This window comes from Scomber japonicus, chromosome 16 (genome assembly GCF_027409825.1).
Source record: "Scomber japonicus isolate fScoJap1 chromosome 16, fScoJap1.pri, whole genome shotgun sequence".
NCBI lineage: Eukaryota > Metazoa > Chordata > Actinopteri > Scombriformes > Scombridae > Scomber > Scomber japonicus.
The window spans coordinates 14,330,806-14,347,000 of NC_070593.1; the positions used below are offsets into that span (position 1 = coordinate 14,330,806).

At 39.3% G+C, this 16,195-nt stretch overlaps 1 protein-coding gene across 1 annotated transcript in view; it reads right to left on the reverse strand.

The window, feature by feature from the left end:
• LOC128375828 (ribosomal protein S6 kinase alpha-1) overlaps positions 1-15,022 on the reverse strand; it is a 35,249-nt gene extending 20,227 nt beyond the window's left edge. Inside the window, exon 1 of the mRNA XM_053336244.1 lies at positions 15,002-15,022. The gene's annotated coding sequence lies outside the window, so the exon portion shown is untranslated. The remainder of the gene's footprint in view (positions 1-15,001) is intronic.
• Between the last annotated feature and the right edge of the window lie 1,173 nt (positions 15,023-16,195).

Genomic DNA, 16,195 nt, shown 5'->3' on the forward strand with positions numbered 1-16,195 from the left:
ATGCTCGGCACACTCACACAGCCATTGTTCCTATATATGCCATATATATTTGGCCATTGTTCCTATTGGTAATAATGACACTAGACTGTGAGACATTGCTGGAAAAAAGCATGGATATTGCTAAAAAGACCTCCAAGTTAAGTGGTTTAGATCAGTGTTTCCCAACCCCAAGGCGTGGACTGAAACCAAGCCATGGAACAGTTGCCACTGAGATGCAAAGAAATTATGCTTTCTCAAAATCATAACAATTGCATCATAATAATTACGAAATGGATACTTTGAGATCTGAAACACAGGTTGTGAAAAAGATGAAAGATTTTTTTAACAGCATCCCACATATACAGTGAGTTATTATGTAGTGAACTACTGTATATAGCTGATAGGCAAGAAGAGAGCATGAGAGAGAGCGAGAGAGACACATAGGTTATATTGTGTACAATACAAACCAAGATTTAGAGCCCCCTTCTAGCACAGAGGCAGGCTGGGTAATTGGGCTGTAAACCATCTCCCAGCCTGTGTGTGTGTGTGTGTGTGTGTGTGTGTGTGTGTGTGTGTGTGTGTGTGTGTGTGTGTGTGTGTGTGTGTGTGTGTGTGTGTGTGTTTGTGTTTGTCTGTGTGCCCGCAAGCACCCCATGCCACCTAAACTACTGTTGCCATTAACATCGGTATCTGTTGATGATAAACACAGATAGGAGGATAACTGCTTGACAGACACTTCAATCAAACACTACCAACCCCCCAAACACACGTTACAAATTGCACCGACATATCACTAACAATTACTGATTTACTTCCTTCAAGCACTACCGCACATGCACATGCACACGCACACATTAAATTGCACACACCGCTCCTGGGCCTGCAGAGGCAATCATAACAAGGTCTGTTAGCTACTGCAAAGTATAAGGAGCCATTTTAATTTGTGTTAAAACCTTCTGGAGAGGCTCAATTAAGTTGCTGCATAAACACAACTCTCTGACTCACACTCAGTGAGATGTGAATGATTGTGTGTGTGTGTGTGTGTGTGTGTGTGTGTGGATTCAGATAGGTCTAGGTAGGTAATAGATTTAGTTTGACTGTACCCAGGAGATTGTGCGTAAGGGTTTTGTGTGTTGGATCAAAGTCCATCCGGCTTGCGTTAAGACACTGATTTCCATTCCTCTTGTGCGTAAGAGACTAACCGTGTAGAAGCAGGAACATTTTAAGTTGTTTATACATAACAGATAAGCCGAACACAGCTGCAACTATTCACCAAAAGCTATTGATTTGCCGAATGCCATTCATTCAATCAGCCGTCACAATGTCAAACATCCTTTCTGCAATGCTTGGTATGACCTTGCTGAAATACAGGTATTCAAAGAGCTAACAAAAAAAGTGTTCAGGCTGGCTTTGCCATTGACTGACGAACTTCATAGAGAGAAGAGAAGTTTGGTGCAGAAACTTTGCAGAACAAACGTGAGGAGGATAAAACAGGGCAGGACAGTCAAGGGCACTTGCTCAAGAAATCGTTAACTAGCCAGGCTTTATCTCGACTACGGGACATAATGATGTATTGGACTTTAAGGAGGAGTGCTGAGGAGTAGTGATGAAAGATAGGGGGGGGGAACAGGAGGGGATGATGTACTGGAATGTACTGAGTAAAATGATGAGGGGCAGTGAGAGTAAGAGCCTGAAAGAGGGCATCTTCAAGCCTCAATGCTTTTTCTCATTTAGGAGGTGTGTGTGCGCGTGTGTGTATGTGTGTGAGGGTTTCCTGCTTGTCGTCATCTAAAGGGCTGCAGGGACACCATAGTCCACCCATACTGCGTCACTTTGATAGTTCCACTTGTCGTTATCGCCATGATTTTTATTGTTTATTAAATTAAAGCCATAACTGGCAGGTCTGATTGTTTCTGGTCTGCCTGCTCAGGGAAAATAAATAAATAAAATAATCAAATGAGCCCGACCTCTCTGCCTTTGAAACCGACGCATTCAGTCCCATTACCATGTGTGATACAGAGATGAAGAGGCAGAGGGTGAGAAAGTTCTGCCAAAACAGATTGAGAGTACGGAAGAGAAAAAGAGGCTTTGTGGACATATTCAGTGTCGACACCCACATTAGTAGCCTTATAATGTCAAGTCTTTTTGATCAGATATTACACATGTAACTGAAATGACAAGGGCCACCATATACATTAGTAGGCTGAAATGTTACCACAATATTGTAACCATAATCTACAATGCTTAAAAATGAAAGCGATCATTCTAGGTTTTTCACTAAGTTTGTCTATAAAACAAATTGTATTCAAATTTTATTTTATTTTTTTTACATAGAAAAACAAAACCAGACGCTTGACTGATTGACAATTCACAGAAAATGCCTCAATAGTTTTCTAATGCTTATAGAAGCCGACTTCTGTCATCAAATCAGCAGCTACTGTATTTTGCACAGTGCTGATTTTATGTTTAATATAAGAATGTTTTAAATATGACCACAATACGTGTTATTTTTTTCAGAGTGAAAAAATAAAAATAAAAACTCTGAAGCAGCAGAAAAACTGTAATTACTTTTCTGCAATTTTCATACTTCACACAGATATCCAGTGGGCCGGACTGGATCCCTTGGCGGGGCCGGTTCTGGCCCACGGGCCTTATGTTTGACAACCCTGTTATAAAAGGATGATAAAAATAAAAATACTCATGATATTTCAAAAGTAAGTCATTTGGAAAATATATCACAATAGCACTGTAAATACTCTTTTGGCTTAGTATCAAAAATACAATTTTTCATTTTGACCTTGTATATTATTATGTAGTAGTCACTGTGAATGACCATCAAAGAAACAACAGTTTGGTATGAATAGCAAAAGTGACTCAAGCAATTTAATGATTATGGAAAATATGTGCAGTTAATCAACTAATCTTTCAACTCCATTATCAATATTAGTGATAGTGTTACTTTTATTATAAAGCACCAATGATATGGTGTAGTTGGTTCATTTAAGAACCAATAAATAATGTAGTGAAATCATCACACTGATCAAGAGCATTGAAAATAATACAACAAATCCTGTATTTCTAGAATATTTATCATAGTCCAAATGTTCCAAATGACTACATGTTAGTAATATTCATACAAAGTGAAAAGTGTTATCAAAATGCATGAGCTAACCTCTAAAAACTAATGAAAAAATAAAACAAACAAACAAAACCCCCAACTCAACCACCTGTTCTTCTATTAAAAGGATATCCACCCATTGTCAGTGAGCACAGAACACAAATCATTTTATATCTGAGTGGAAAATCATGTAGTCACTAATTCATAATTCAGACCACATTGTTGCCAATCACTTGTGAAGCTTTTCCACAGATAAATGAGATATACAGCACATATGTTGTGAGCTGGGCAGTAGTTACCTTTTGGTATTGGTGAGATTAACAGAGAAAAGTCTGAGGTACATTTTGGATTATGGGTGAATTTGGGATACGTGTCACCATCATCTGTTACCACTCTTATACAAATACAATCTGTCTAGTCTTTGTTTTTTCACAGCACTGGTAGAGGATATATTCAGGCTGGTATAAAAGTTTACAGAGATTGCTGCTGTTCAAGGAAAACACATTCTCACACTTATTCTGACGAATAAAACATTAAACACATGGATTAGGTGTGAATGAAGGCTGAGGTGTACTAATAATAAAAGATCAATATTTTTCACTTACTAATCCCTGCATTTTTATTCCATAATCCTGGTTTATTCAACCTCCCATTTCTTATAAAAGGTCATTTGACACACACACACACACACACACACACACACACACACACACACACACACACACACACACACACACACACACACACACACACACACACACACACACACACACACACACACACACACACACACACACACACACGTCATTTTTCGGGATGTGGCTCACTTGTGTGGTGTAAACATTTGTAGAATATCTGTGAGGACTATCAAAGCCTGGCGATTCACATCAGCACTCACACAAGAGCTCGCTGCCAGAGGTACCATGACAACTTTTAATCCTTTAAGGAGAGTTCTTGTGCTAATAATTAAAAATGGTGTACCAAAACGATTTACTTTTATTTACTCTCCTCTCAAGTAGAAAGTGAGACGTGTGATTGCTATCACTTGACACTCCTTTCCCTCCTCTCTACATCAAAGCATCTTGTACTTATTCACTTCTCATTAGAGTCTCATTAGATCATTGATCAGGCTCATTGCTGATTCTCTCTGAACTCCTGAGAAATTACCATCTTTAAAGAAATCTGGGGGTTTCTTTTTAATCTGCATCTTAGTTTCACTGGCAAGCAGAGCTTCTTACAACAAGGATACTCAAAAAGTATTTAAACTTCAAAAAGTCAATTCCCAAAGCACTTAAAACACACATCACTCACACTGCAGTATAATCTGTCACCATTTGATATTCTGATGAGTAATGGACCTAAACATTTCAACTACCATTAGCCAGTTAGCAATTGTAGAAAATTGAGGTACATCCAATCCATTCATCAAACTGGATTTCAAGTAGTAACTGTCTAGCGGGGGACACATTACATAAAAATCTCTTTGTTATAATTACAAGTGCAATAACTAGAAATAGTTTGCAAGATTCAATATCTACCTCATGGTGGTATGAATGGAAGAGAACTGATTAACTGATGTTAGATCTAACACAATTCAAAAGGATCATGTATTAATACTTTTACTAGATTTGACCCTGCTTTAATCATGCAGGCAACACCTGCACATTACATGAACTATTAATAAGCTGTCATATTGATATAAATGTTCTCTCAGACTTTCTTAAACACAGTACCGTTCTGAAAGGGTGTGTTGTCATGACATTTTTGGGCTTTCCATTGGCACATTTCAATTGAATTGATAGATTTGAAGGTGTAAAATCAAAGTGGTGAAATATTGATCAGAACGCAGAAATACACAAATATATAGTATGAGTGGAACAATAATGCTAACATTCACATAAGTAACATAACAAGTCAAATGGTCAGATGTAAATAATGCATGCGCAAACAAAGTAATCATAATCTGTTTTACATACAGCAAACTGTAGCAATTTTCACCAAGAATATGAAAAGGAATTTCCAACAGGAATATTATGTCTCAATATGTATACAATATAAAACCTAAAACCGCCACCAATCATTAGGTTATTACCCCTTATAATATATAACTGTGCAACCGTGCATCACTTTGGGTAATGAAATATTGGCTGCTTTAACATTGTTAAAAAATTTGGCAAGATGACAGCAAGCATAAATCTTAAGACACTCAACTTTCTGGCCTAAAACAGAGCAGAGAAGAACACAGTATCAAATACCTGTAAGGTTTCCAATTTCAATGTAATCACAGTCTTAAAAGCTATTTAAAAAGGAACATCATTTGTTCTGTGAGGCGAATGGTAAAACCCAGGGTGTTCTACCTAGGCCACTCGTCTTGTATTAATACTGCTTGACACAACCTCAGCCCTCCTATGGCTTCAACAAGAGACAAAAGAGTATAACAGCTGGTGGTCCAGCACCTTTGCTTTGAGAGAGGGGCACCGTCAGTCTCTGTTAGGCCTCATCTCATTTTAAGGTTCTTACAGTTTGTGCACAATTACAGTATTCTGGCTGGTTTAATTGCAGAATAATTATTTTCTATTATTTCCAGGGAAAGATGACAGTCTAGCATTATGGTCCATGAGGGTGACTGCCATTTAAGTGCAAATCAGGTTAAATTGGGTTATGTTAAAACCCATTTATAGTTAATTGTTGGTGCAAGCGCCACAATTATGCATGGGTACGGTTTTGGAACAGAAGTGGAACACAGCTGAAACACTCAGCGAGCAAGGTTTCATTATTATGATAAAATACTGCTAGACATACTATTTCCAATTAAAGCACACAAAGACTTTCTTCTGTAATAACAGTTTCATATATCTTGCTCCATGTACTATTGCACATAAAAGACGTGTACTGTATGCACCTGAATAATTCATAAATCCCTTTATATACCTTACACTGGATTTATAGACTTTGATCAAAGATTCAGATATTCAGAATGCATGGCAAGATATGTTTTAATCTCTAAATCTAATTTTATGGAAACATAATCCTCATAAATAACAATCTTTTTTCTTAATCTAAAACTGTTATTCTGATGATGAGAGCTGCAGCTGCCATATTCTTTAAAAGTTTAAGAGCAACACAAATAAATCAAGCTAAATTCAAATAAAGAGAAAACTCTCACTATGTATTAGAATCTAGTTGATAACATCCTCTGGCTCCTGGCATACCAGTCCGTGGGTGTGTATTTTATGACAAGCAGCTCATTAACATGATAACTAACTAGCAGCTAATCACACACCCAGGAAATGAAAGGGGCTGCTGAGGTATGAACGGTAATGATGTATGTTACCAAAGGAAGAAAAGGCAGAAGCAGTGAGTTATGGGGGACCGGTGGAGAGCAATAAGCTCCGTCAACTCTGAGCCAAGCACATAATCCTGTCATTTTAGACACTTTTTAACTGGCTGAGTCATGGACGAACGGGAAGACGGTGCACTCCTGTTCGTACATGATGGGCGAGAAAATGATGAGCAACCCAACAAAAACAAAACAGAGTCAAGTATCTGTACTTCAGAGGCAGACAGACAAACACCACACTCTGTCTGTGTGTCCGCTATATCTAGGCCCTGTGTGGCTATAAGCTGCCTCCTAGGTGTCCTGTCACAAAGTGTGATGCAAGACTATCAGGGGATATGTGTGTGTGTGTTTGGTAGAGCCACATCTGTGATGGGCACAACCAATGTCACCTCTGAGTCCGTGCTACAATGCTGCCATCAGCAATTCCCCTTATTAGAATGTAAAAGTTGACGTTTTCATTTCCCCTATTGCTGAACCCTGTTTAGTCAACGTCACTTATTGTTCTGGAAATAAACGTATGCACAAAACACACACACACACACACACACACACACACAATGGAGCAAGTTGTGAGATACTAACAGATGCGCACAGTTGCAATATTTTAGGATTTATTTTGGGGAAAAGGAAGAACAAACAGAGCACCATGAAACTTCACAAGTTCATCTGACTAAAGGCATCACACTTAAACCCAGAGACACATACACACACTGCTGCATGTGTGCCCCGGCCAGACAATAATAGACAGCTCTATTCCCTTTACCCCAAGCCCCTCTCCCGCCTGTTCATAACTCCTCCTAAACCTGCAGAGGAATGTGAAGTGTTTGGTTCTGTGGAGCTCTAAGGCGTGTGGAAACCTTGTTAATACAGGCCTCTGCTCACTGGAGATCACAGCCAAGCAGATGCCAGTATAATACATTACTCCTCTGGCAGGATTTTGAACTCTGTTGTAAGATGATCAGGATTTATAAGAAATGTACAATACTTATGCCTCATACCTAATGCTACACAGAGCAGAGAAACAAAATAAAGCACAGGCTCACGCTGGAATTATCGCTTAACAGCCTCCTTCTCTCAAGATAGCTGCTCCTTCCATAAAGTTTAATTGTATTCATTTAAAGTTTAATAAGCTCAGGAAGGCCCATACCCTTTTTCAGTAATATCCTGTAGCCCAGTCACACACATTTACACCTTTGAGCTGATCAGTGCAGGCCAAAATCTTTCTGTCTTTATCTCAAACAGAGCCACTTACCATCCTTGCGCAAGCAACTCAGCGCTTGCACAAGGATGTTTCAAGGTTTTGAGGATAGGGGAAGCAAAAAGAGAAACAAAAGACATGTTGATACAACATTAAAAATGAGCTGTGAAATTTAAACACCAAATGAAAATGAACTCAAATTGAGATGTTAAAGTAAAGTAATCCAGAATAGCAGGACTGATCATATGATCATTACAGTATTTGCAAATTATTCTTGGCATTCACTGAACTTGGCAAACATGAGTAGCAGATGGTTGGTGAGTAGTACCATATTTAGATAGTGTCAGGTTATTTATTAAACACAAGAATACTGATCTATGTGTTCCACGTTGCAACTTTAAACTGAGGCTTACAAAAATGCTAAGAGTTTGTTTCAACACAACAGTTCTTTATCCTGGTGTGAATAAGAGCTTCAGTAGGAGCTTAGAGCAAAACTACACACCTTTGCTCAAAACTGTCTCATGCACATGCTCAGTTTCGTCACATAAATCCTACTATTACTCGGCAAAAACCCAAAAGGAACATGAAAGGGAAGCTTCAAATGATAGGATGCGTCTCATCAAGAGGTAAAATGCAAACAGCCCCTGCAGTGATGTGAAGCCAAGAGAAAAAAAAAGATAGCTTATGTAGGAAAAGAGGAAGACAAGCAACTGAGAAGGTAGAGAAGAAATTGTTCTGCCTTTCTTTTCCCTGTTGCTTTCTGCCCTTGGAATCTCTGAAGAGAGTTCAGTGAAATTACCAGATTGAAAGCCCTCAGAAGGAGAAATACTTGCAGACTGCCTCTCATAAAGGAGGATGCTCCTCACAACAGGCACACAGAGAATGAATTCTTGAGTTATGGTCAAAAATGTGTTTGGTCACAATGACCACATTTGGGAACCTGAACCAGCAAATCTTGAGCAATGACTAAAATAATTAGTCAATAATGAAAATTGTTGCTGATTAATTCAACTAATCAATTTATTGTCTACTTATTGCAACTCAACTTCTGTTAAAGGAATAGTTTGACATTTTGGAAAATACACTATTTAGTTAGCTTATCTTAGTTTAAACCCGTGCTTTGTCTAAACCCAACAAAATCTGCATACCAGCAAAAAAATCACTACTTAACACATGATATCTTGTTTCTTTAAATCGAATAGTAAAACCAACAAGTTGTGTTATTAAGTGGTTTATTTATATGAGACAGATATGGAATTGTGTAGTATTGTCTCGGACTCACTGTCTTAATTAGTGTCATTGGCAGTATCTTAGCAACCACAGCTATTCATGAAGAGGCAGGTAGTTTTATTTCTTATACTTTCACATAAATCTAAGCATCTGCAAGTTAATTCCTCATCAATGTGACTTACAGACAAGAGAAAAAGGATACACAACCAATCAGAGCAGTAAACAGATGGTCCATCAATGTATTGAGTGATCTAGATGATATCCTGTACAGAGTATAATCCTAACCCCATCCAGGCTTTTAAGATTATACACAGATACAACAGGAATTGGAAAGGAGGGCTTAGTGTGTCTACCTCTGCATGCATGTATGTTTAACAGTGCCTGTGTGTGGGGGGCAGGAGGTGGGTAACGCTACATATATCAAGTACGAGGTCATGTTGTGAAAAAAAAAAGAGTGGTTGCCATGCCTACAATGTGCATGTGCACACAGTGAGGCTTTACGGTTAAACAAACAAACACTGCAAGGCTACAGAGCCTTGACTTTCCCATTTCCTGACTCGCCAGCCCTACGGTAGCACGGAGGTCAAAAAGATCACTGCGTTTGCCACAATCGCTGCCTACACACTCTCTCCACTGGTAAATATTTAATCAATCCTGGAAACACTCCACATCAAGAGCCCTCCTTTTTTATTAAAACACACATGACCAACGAGGAATGATGCACAGGAGTACTGTGTATGAATGCCTGTAGTTAGTGATCCGAGGATCCCAGTGTGTGTGTCTGAAAATGTTATTCTGCTACTTCCTCTCTTTTGGTTTCCTGCACACTGAATCTTTCTTCAGCCAAAAACTGTGCAACTGTGTCTGTGTCCACATTTGAGTGAATGGAGGGACAACTATGCAGGGGCAGCCTGTTTGCTCTCTCCTCTACACTTCACTCCTGCAGTCCTCCTGTGCTGTTTGCTCTACCCTCTATCCCCTCATGCTCTCGACAATTCCTCTGTTCCCATCTCAGCTCTGCTGTGCCCCCTTGTCACTCGGTCAGTGAAGCACAAATATCACTCGCTCAGCACCTCGCTGCAGTAAAAAGCCATTATCTACATGAGGGGCTACAAACATGTCACTGACATCAATGGAAAAGGCATTACCTATTTCTGCTTTCTGCCCTCAGGCTTGGAAGGTGGGAGTTCATACTTGAGTGGGAAATGCAGCAACAGAATTATGACATTAAAGCACAGACAAGAACACATCAGGCATACAAATAAAATTCCATACTATGAATATAATTCCCCACATACTTTGTTCTTCTTAAGATTTAGGGCCCCATCTTGCGGTCGGCGCACAGCGGATGGCGGGCGTGGCTCATGTGGCTTTGTTAGTTTCCCCCGGCGCAGTTGTCATTTTCTCTTCCTGCGCCCACATTGTCTAAATAGCAAATGCACTTGCACCAGTCTGTGCGCCTATGGGCGTGTTGGTCTCAAAATGAGGTGTGGTCAGGCGCATTGGTGGCGCATTGCTATTTTGAGGCAGAGGAAAGCGATTGCGCTACTGACCAAAAAAAAAAACAGGTCTAAAGTCACTGGCGCATATTTCACTGTTATTTAAGGGGCGCATTATCAAGACTCCAATATGATCCTATATAAGCGGGTGTGCTGCACGCCGACACTGGTCTTGTTACACACACGGACGCGCAGCAGCACACAAACATGCAAAGCATTACAAATAAAAGGACCACAATGTGAATTCGTATTATGATGTACATCCACATATTAAAAATACAGTCATATTAGTTAGTCATAATATTTATCAGATTTAATTAATTGTAAAAAATGGAGAGTGCCGCTGTGGACAGTCCTAACAACCTATGAAAGTCTGTAGCCTCTGATGCTGCACAGAGCGCAGTGCCATTACGCACAGCCACTCACTGTTTATTCAATCAGCTGATGACACTAGGCTGCTACACTCATCAGACTGGTTGGTTATATCTCCATATTCTCCCTTTATATAATTAAATGTGAGGTTAGCAGCTCATCAGCCAACTTTCTTTTCAGCAAAAGTAAGTTACATTATTGAAACGCATTGCTGGGTAAATGCGCTGTTATAATAAAAATCCGCCAAAGCGCTCCTGGATATTAAAGGGAATGGGAGATGACACTCTGGTGGGTTTACCACGTGTTAGGCCCAAAACACGCCTATGATTAATGAGGGGATGCCATGCACTATAGATCATTAAAATGGGGCCCTTAGTCACCATATTAGCATATATAACACAGCCTAGTTTTTTAGAATGAAATCCTTGCCTCCTTTAAGCTTGCTATAAAAGTTTGTTGTTTCCTCTTCATGAGGTTTGCATGCAGTATAAATGTGTTATTTCCATGTATTCTAAAAATCATGTTTTTGAATACTATTGCAAACTGGAGTCACCAAACAGTCTTGGAATTGGAACATTTCTTGTTTTATGAGGGGGATTTACAACTTCCTGAGTTGGGTCAAGAGATTATTTTTTTGTTGCACCAAAAAAATGTCATAAAAAGAAAAATCTCTAATCTGTTGCAATCTCCAGTAATAAAATGCAAGGCGTGTACTAACTGTGTTAAATGGGGGGCATTGTCAAGCTCTGGCTCAACATTTTCATCAAAAAATTCCAAACATTTATAGTGATGTTGGGTAAAATATAAAATATTTTTTCATTGGCATTTTAATTAGGGCCATTTTTGTTCTGGTTCTGCTGTCTCTTTGTTAGTATTTCTACAAGTTACTATGTGATGCTAACTGACTATCATTTGACTTTGTTTGTCCACAATCAAATCCTTGTCTCATTAGTTCCACTAAAGAAAATCAATGAGACACTCATTTGCCAAGGCAAACAGTTTGAGGGATTAAGGCGGCAACCAACGGCTATTTTCATAATTAATTAATCTAGCAGTCAGAGGATTATACCAGATGCCAGTTACTGTTTCCTAGAGTCCAAGATCATGTCTTTAAATACATTGCTTTGATTGACATGCCCAAATATATTCAACTATACTGTAAAACAAAGAAAATCAGCAAAATGCTACACTGGAGAAGCTGGGACCAGCAAATAACTAAAATTTATCAAAATTGTAGCCAATTAAATTTCTTTTGATCAAGAAATCAATGAACTCACCAATCATTTCAGACATACGAAGGACACGGCTGTTTTTTTAAAAAGCACACCTGCCAAAAGATTGCCAACAACAAGCACTAGCCCAAATGAAATCCAAATACAGCTGCCAGCTTGCTTTATGTCCTGTAAACCTAATTTAAGGTCATTCCTGAATGCTAGGCTTATTAAACTACCCTTCCTTTTCCTTTCCTGCAGAAGACAGAAGAACTCTCACCACATACACTATTTGATGGACTTTTCTCAATCATCTTTCTGTTGCACTTCTTTCTTGAAAAGTAAGGCTCTCATATCCATTGCTTCGTCTTTATGAACAAATCCTCCTCTCAGGTATCTTCAAGGGAAATGAGGTTAATGGGATTTGTCGCTAGAAATAGTTCAATTTCCACACTTGTGTTGGAGCAGATCATTGAAAGCCTGGCTTATTGCCAGGTGGTAAATTGCTGGGTAATATCATCCCCCTGCGACGAGACAGATCAGTAAAGTACCCTCTCAAGTGACTGTGCTCTGCTGTCTGATCATCCCATCGATACAGCTCACCAGAGGCCAATTGTTGTTTATGGTGACTGCACTTTTACACCAGAATATCTTTTTTAAAATCTATTTTAAACTGTCTGAAGATAATGAGAGCTGGAGAAGAAGCCTTATAGAGAAATGTGCAGTAAAACAAAAAATGGTTGTAAAGTCAATTATCAAGCAAAAGACTAATCGCTGGTTACAGCTTAAATTGGTTCTCCACCTTTTTCGCTTGTGATCCCTACTTTTGAAGTAATATCTTCATGAGACCCTTCAGCAAAGGTTGCATGTCTGTAAGTTATGAGCAATTCAATCAAAGAGTAATTTTTGTTTTATCCAAATCACTTTTGAGGCCTTAAGAGCTAAAACTTTGTAATACATGCTGCCCCCTGTCCTGAAACAAACACATACACACACTCTCTCTCTCTCTCTCTCTCTAAGGCTGTTGATCACTTTACTGTAATTAATTAATTAATTAATTAAATTAATTTCAAGCTCTAACATTAGTGTAGGAATTAAGAGCAGGTTCTCCTTTCCTCCCTTTCGCTCACTCCATTGGTCTCAATCCTCACCTCTATACCCTCCCCCTCTCTCTGCTCTGTCCCTCCCATTAGGTTTGCTGGAGCCAGGTAACTCCCATGGCTAGAGTAGATAACAGCAGCCATTATCAGATTCCCAGCAATAAAACAGTGGCTCGGCATCGATCGCTGTAGTGCCTGGTTACAACTACCCTGCCTGCATGGTGCCAGAACAGTTGGGTGACAGGGTCTATCCCCATCCACAACTATAACCGGATTCAGGCGTCTCAGTGGTACATATCATTTTTATCATCTTATTTGGAGAGTTTTAACTTATTTTCACCACTTGCAAATGCATCACATATTTCTATCTCATACTGTCTAACCATGTTGTTTTAGAAATACGAGCTACCATTTCTGCAGAGTCACTGGCAGAAAATCCACTCGTCTGTACAGAGGACATCCTTATTAACAAGATTACATGAATGATAAGATTACTGAAATACTCTCCAATCAATTAGCAAAACATGCAACGTACATAATTACAAAACTGCCCAGCGATAATTAAATATGATCAACTTTGAGCAGAGTCATATTGTGATGATATGATTAGGGATGTATCCGAGATACTGACATAATCTTACAGATCAGACATGATGCGATCAATCCAGGCCTTTTTCATCTTAAAGTACAACATTTTGTGTGTGTTCTGTTTTTTAGTGCCAAAGGCCACATGCTACCATACATAAAAATAATTCCAGTCGCTGTAAGGTAAATAGATTTTAAATCTCAAGAAAATGGTAATGGATACTGGCAGACACACAGTGTTGGTGTAATTTCCCACAACTTTCACCCTAAAACAAAGAGAGTTGCTTATATTTGTCATATTGTATTCTAATATTGTAAAATATCTTATTAATACTGTGACAATTATTTCAATGATAATATTAGCTAAGTCAGTGGGGGGCTTTCTTCTAAATGCTGCAAAAGCTAAAGAAGCTTGCATCTTTTTTCATTGCCATAAAATGAATAGCTTTGACCAGCGCAGCCCTTGTGTACTGAATCTTTGACTGATACTCCTCTTTCTCATCCAGCACACTCAGCTCTCCCTCAATCACAGGATATATTTCAGCACTGAAAGAAAAGACGCTCAGCTTTGCTCTTCAGACCATCTCCTCCTTGACAGGGAGAACAGAAAAAAAAGAGGCGAGGGAACATTGCCTTGTCCTCTGCTACATGGCTGGAGAGTAATAGTCAACAGCAGGGAACAGGATCATGTTTCAGGGCTGGACAATAACACATGGAGGCCAGCCAGGAGGCAGGAAAAGGGCTGACTCAATGATTCTCAGCAAGTGTGCGTCTATATGTGCAAGCTTGTGTGTATTTGTCTTTGTGTGACGTGTTAACATGCAGGAGAGATGAGGACATGCATGTTGTGTAATACTATGTAATACTATGTCCCTACTATATACACTCAGACACGTAGCTGGACATCGCTTGATCTGCCTCACTCAGTATTCAACACATTAAACTCCAGCCTGCTAATGCCCAAAAGCTGTCAATGCATTTTCTAAACAAATAAATCAATGCAGTCACACATTTGTGTGCACGCACAAATGAGGGCTTTCTTTTCCTACTTGAGAAAAATGGAAACATTTCCAAATGAAGATTCACACAAGAATATGCCCTTTAATGGAATTTTGCCTTCTGCTTCTCATGTTTGTATAAAAGCAGTAACAAAAGCAAAGAATTCAATTCAATGCAGAATTGTGTCCAATCCTCAGTCTAATTTATTGGATGCTAGGCTGCATAAATATTGAATCACATTTGTGTGTGTGTGTGTGTGTGTGTGTGGGTGTGTGTGTGTGTATGTATGTGTATGTATGTGTGTTTGTGTGTGTGTGACTGTGTATCTGTATTTGTGGGTGTGTGTCTGTGTTCCAGAGATGTCATGTACCTTGACTGCAGGCGTGACTCCATCTTCAGTCGTGCTCTGCCCATTCTGTAAAAAAAAGCAGATATGAGACACAGTCAGTGTGTGCAACAATGCATGTATCATGTGTGTTCCTGTGTGTATGTGTAAAGGAGGGAGACAAAGAAAGACAAGGAGGGAGAGAGATGCAAGAGAATGTTTGCAAGACTGTGTGGGTGGCAACAGTCCATTGTATCCAGCACTTTGCTCCTCTGCTGGCAAACCTAATAATCTTAGGCTGACACACAAATGCACATCCTTCATCTGTTCCCCTGTAGGTAAGTCTCACTGAAAAGGGTAATCATTGTTATTTGTAAAACAATGCCTTGCCAAAGGCTGTTCAGACAGTACAAGTGGGTGGCTAACTTTGAAAATACAGTAGGATTTCAGTCAGAGTAGATGATTAGATATGTATCTTGCTATCTTAGACACCAAGCAAAAGAACAACACTGAGAACTGAAAAGCAAGATGTGAAGGAAATTATTAAGATACCTGTGATGATATTTCAAACAACAGTAGCCATTAGAATATCAAGTTACATTTGGATCACTTGATATTATGTAAAGTCTACAGACGCTGAACACACACTTAGGCAAACATACATCAGCATGGATTGTATTGCATACTGTTTGTATTTGACTTTCAGGAAAGACTTACAATAATAATAATAACAATAATGCATTTTATTTAAAAAGGTGCCTTTCAAAGCACTCAAGGACACCTTACAAGGCACATATAACACAACAACAGTATGATCAAACAATATAAATCAGATAACACTTCCAAAGGTGGAGGGCAGATCAGCTGAAGGCTCTTGACCCCAAGGTGGGTAAGTTGGCAGATGGGGCAAAGACCTGGTTGGCAGAGGAGGATAGGAGAGTTCGGGAAGGTGTGCAGATGTGAATAAGGTCAGTGAGATATGATGGTGCCAGGTTGTGAAGGATCTTGAACGTGAGGAGGAGAATCTTAAAGTCAATGCAGGATTTGATAGGAAGCCAATGAAGTTGCTGCAGGGCAGGAATGATGTGTTCAATAGAGGGAGTTCTGGTTATGATACGAGCGGGTGCGTTCTGTACCAGTTGGAGTTTGTGAAGAGATTTCCACGGAAGACCAAAGACCGTCTCAATGCTGTGGAGGGGATGGAAGCCTGGCTGAAATTGTTCATAGAGGTTGTTGTCA